We start from the raw sequence: 5,268 nt of genomic DNA on the forward strand, positions 1-5,268 counted from the left end.
AACCTAATTATTAAACCATAGAACCTAATTATTAAACCATAGATTAAACATTAACATTAGTTCAAATTTTGTAACTTAAATAAAATTTTAAGATAAAAAAATTTGTCAGAATTTAAGTTTTAAAGGAAACTGGCCACTCCGTCTCAAACTTCTATTCTGAAGGAGTGATATGTGGAATTAATCTAGTGGTATGGGACATCAGATTCATTTTATGTAGTTACTCCAGACACATTTATGTCTTCTATCTTATTATTTCTTTTGTTTGCATGTAAGCTATTAGAATTGAGATTGCTTTGTTGATGAAGAAGTTTTATAGAGGGATTCTAAGGTTTTGGGTCATGGAACATCATGGAATGGGAGTGAAACTATTGTTAAGCTACTCATGTCAAAAGATATTCACACATGAATATACTATGTTTATTTCGACATTAACTAGAATTGCTCTATATTTTGTGTTTCTAATTAACAAGTGTGATCCTGGTGTTGCACATATATTTTGTGTTTCTAATTAACATTTTTATAAAGATTAGTTAAAGAGTTGAAATGCATTTTCAAATGGATTTTGATAGAGTGTGATCCTGGTGCACATGAGTGATATGGGAAAAAGTGTTGAGTTTATACATTAGAATTGGGAACTCTTTAATTTTTGCAAGCTGAAGATAACTAAAACTTCTTTTTTATCATCACTCATAAGAGCTTGGTTTATGATCAACCTGAAACTTTCTTAAAAGTAGTTCTTGCTATATGATTTTAATAACTTTCACTTAAACCAGGCATTATAACACAATAATAACTAGCTTAGATCGCTTTTTCCTATTATTTGGAGAGAAAGAGAGACAGAGAGGAGGTGGGAGGCATTGGGGGGTGGTGGGTGGAAGGGAATAGGTACATTGACAACCCTTATATTTGTTGTGGTGTGGTTGCTTTTGATTATCACCAGTAGGAAATTGGTGACACTACTTGAACTTTCCTAGAAGTGAGATGCTCTATAATATTTCTAAACTAGAAAATGAAATGTGTAGCTTGAAGGAAGTACACAAAGAAAGCTTAACTCTAGCTAGATTTTCTTCTTTCTTACATGACCTATAGTCTATTTGATATATATTTTATTATAATAGAAGTCTATGTTCTCCTCTTCTAGAATGGAGTAACCATAAGCTGGTATTTGGGACAAATCATTATGTTGATTAACATGAAATTAGAAAGAAATCATACACAATGCCTAAGTGATTTAACCTTTCACCAAAGGATGGAAACAACCTTCCCCATAGGCCAATGTATGGTAGCTCTATGCTTCAATGTATGTTCAAAAGTTATATGATAAAAAAGGTTTCAAAAGTTACAAATGAGGATCCATGAGCCCCCTTTTATAATTGAGCTCTATGACCATAAACCTAAGTTAACTATTAAAGTTTCTACTCCATTTACAAACCATCCCTTCCCCAAAGATTTTGTCCTCAAAATCTATCATGTGTACAATTGCCATATCTCCCATATACATCAATGAGAAGAGAGGGTTCCATCATATGTGCAAGACAATGGTAGAGTCTCCAAAAGTAGCCATGTCAAAGTAGTATGAGCCCTAAAAAGATTTTGTGAATCCATAGTAAGAGCAAAGTAGAACTATACCCTCCAATCATGAAAGAAGTGAAGCACAATGGATTGTTATGACAGCCCATGTCGATGTTGAAACTACTTGCAAATCTCTCATGAAAACGCTTCAAAATGAGCCCCAAATGACATGTGCATGATGACAAAGCATCTACATATGATAAACTACCATCATAGAACCATTATATTAGAGCTCATTGAGATCACCAAAAGACTCCCAAAAGTACCTCTGCCAAATCTATCTAAAAAATTCTAGAATGTACAGCTTCCATTGTAGGAGTCATAAAAGCGCATATAACGCATGCCAAAAATAGTCAAACCACATCCTCCCATAATAGACCTTGGTGTTGCACATAAGAAAGTGGTTTCCATGTAGCCTCATCCACTAAAACATGAACAACTTTCCCATAGATGAGTCCCACTACTGGGGTCAAATGGAAATGTATCCTTTTAAAATGTCATGTCATCCACAATGTGTCCATTATTCCAACCATCGGGTTCAACATGTGACTCTTCAACTTGTGTTCCTTCATGGCAGTCTTGAAACTCTTCAACTTCATGAGATTCCTTGTTGCAAGGATGCAGAAGAGAGCATGTAGGAAGAGAATATGAGAAAAGAAAGAGTTGAATGATGTAAACAATGGGAAATCAAGAGAACTTGGTCACAAAGGAGAGCATGTTGGAAGATAATATGAGAAAAGAGAGAGTTGAATGATGTAAACAGTGGGAAATCGAGAGAACTTTATCATCATAAAGGAGAGAAATTGCTAGGTAAAGGTGGGATCCAAGTGAAAACTCAACAAAAAAGGAGAAGGGAAATGGAAACTTTTTGCAACCACTATAGAAAATGGGGAAAACATAATAAAACAAGAATAATTTTCATTTCATAAGATGTGGTTTGTGTCATGATAAAGTGTCAAGATAACTGTAAGTTTTAGTAGCCTTTTTAATAACACAAATAGAAAATAGCATCTCTCATTTTTTAATGATTGATACCCCTCACTTTTGTTGTATAAATAAGGCAAATGAGGAAAAATCTAGCCATAGAAATTCCCAAGCAAATTCATGCAAGAGGCTTGAAAATATATACATAATCTTTTGAAACATGGTTCAAAATTTACGAAGAAACCAAGAACCCATAAGATATTCAGGTGGGCATTCGAAGGGATAAGAAGCAACAAGTGACCTATATTCTAGAAATTTGGAACAATGTTTTGGTGTAATTTCTTGACTATTTATGAAAGAAGAAGTGGAGATATACATGCCAATCATAGATTCCTTACAAAGTCTTTTAAGTGTTTTGACAAGCTTTGAAGGGCCAAATAACCATAAGGCATGCTTTACACTAGGGATGAAGCACTAAATTATTTCAAACAAATTCATGTCACATTGTTCAAAAAGATGTAACATGATGGATTTTAATTTAGATGCGTAGTGTCATGGAATTCATATTGTGAATATCTCTTCTAGTGTAGCCATGGAAATAGAGCACATAATTTGTATCTTTGTAGGTGTTATCATGAAAATCAAGAACTCAAATATTTCATATAGTATAATAGACAAAGGCCAAAGGAGGGCACCATATACACTAACACCAGCTTCTAGTGTTGCCATGGAAAGGGAACACAAAATTGTTATCTTTATAAGTGTTATCATGAAAATCAAGAACTCAACTATTTCATATATAGTATAATTAAACAAAGACCAGATGAGGGCATCATATAACCTAACACCACCTTGTATAAATCCATGTACAAAGACTAATCAAATTTGTCACTTGCAAGATCACCATGTAACTATAGCTCCATCTGCACTTCAAGCACCCTGTTGCACCCAAACCTTGATGTCTCATACCAATAGAGTCCACTATCTGAGTGTGTATCTAGAGCTTGTTCATGGCAAAATCTTTGTCCCTATCTCATGGGAATCCTTCTTTGAGATTAGGAGATGCTTGATAAAATGAGAAATTTCATTCACTTATATAGGCTTAAATTTTTTAATAGAAGTAACAACCAATAGAAGATGTCTTAAGTCACTACACAAAGCTTAATAATTAGAGGCATAATCTCATTGATATAGCCGACGTAGTTATGTTCTTTAGGAAAATATCATATTCCATCCTTTAAAAAGTAAACTTCCTTCATTTTCCTCCTTTAGATTAGAAGCAAATCATCCAACATAGAAGTTCACTTCATAGAAAGGAAGGTTAAATATCCTCTCTTAAGTGATATGACCATCTTGCAAGAAACTATCCTCATCACAATGAACCTTTAAATAAATAAGCATCTTAGGAATAATCCTTTTCCAAGATACTAAGGATATTGTTTGCTATTGTTATGTAAATTTACAAACAACAGGGATATGATACCAACTATAGGATCCCTCAGCCCCCTCCACACACCGGATTCTCGAATGCTGGCAGCGGAAGCAGCTCCCTCTTGCGCGGGGCAGAGTTTCCCACACTCGGGGCCTCGCCCTCGAATGTCCGGGCACGAGACTAAGCTGGTGGTCATTCCGAAAACCAAAATGGAGAAAAATTCCCATGCCCCTAAGAAAACGGAGATGATTCCACCATTTTTACTTTCTTAACGTAAAAAAGACGTCAAGATATTGAACTAACCTTCATCTGATTAAATCAGATATAAGGGAAACTATTACAGACTTAACTTTAATGAATCAACACTTTTTTCCTAATTGAATATGGCTATTAAAATATAAGATGACACTTGAGTGTAGTTGGTGAAATACCCTTTCATCTAAATAAACCGTTCTTATAGGCTAAACCTTTTATTTTGAGTAATTTCTAATGTCTTGGTTGCTATAATAAGTGTAGCTATTTTACCCCTCCTACATAGAGTTATACCCTCTACGGTCCTTCATATTGCATCACCTTAATTAGAATGCTACATTGTGCTAAGCATGTTTGGTTTGTTATATGGCTCAAACTTATAAGTACATCTCAACCTAATTTTTAGTTGGTTTGACATTGTCATTGTATCTAATATGTTGGTTGTTTGATAAGCTATGTTAACCATTAGACAAGCTATATGATGCTGGCTTCCTTAAGGTTTGTTTTTATTCAATAATGTGGAGAAATTTCCTTAGTTTATATATGTCTAAAGGGTTGAATACCCTTTATTGAAATATATGGCACTTGAGTGTAATTGGTGGAATGTCCTTCTCAAGGTACCTTTACTAGTATACACTATTACTTAGGTTAAATGATTGAATGCCATTTATTGAAATATATGACACTTGCAATTGGTGGCATGCTCTTTTATCTAAATATACCTTTCTTATAAGCTAAACCTATTTAATTAAAAATTCCTTTCCAATATCTAGCATGTGGGACACACAAAGTGAAACACTTATTTGGAGCAATTGTAAAAGCTAAACGCAAGAAGCACACAATGATTGTTATAATGGTGTAACCACACAATGGTTCTTGGAGCAAAGGTAACAATGCCTTAATTACTAGGCATACAATTCTTGTAAGAGCCTTAATTAACATAGCCCTGATTTGTTAGAAATTATTAGCTTACACATAATGGGGAGCTAGACTCTCACACACACAATGCTCAAAGATAAAAGAACACAAGGGTGTAGAGTGTAAGAGAGATTAGAATAAAAAGCTCAAAGGAGAGAGATAGAGCTCTT

Source organism: Cibotium barometz, chromosome 34 (assembly GCF_041138505.1).
Source record: "Cibotium barometz isolate CiBa-2024 chromosome 34, ASM4113850v1, whole genome shotgun sequence".
Lineage (NCBI taxonomy): Eukaryota > Viridiplantae > Streptophyta > Polypodiopsida > Cyatheales > Cibotiaceae > Cibotium > Cibotium barometz.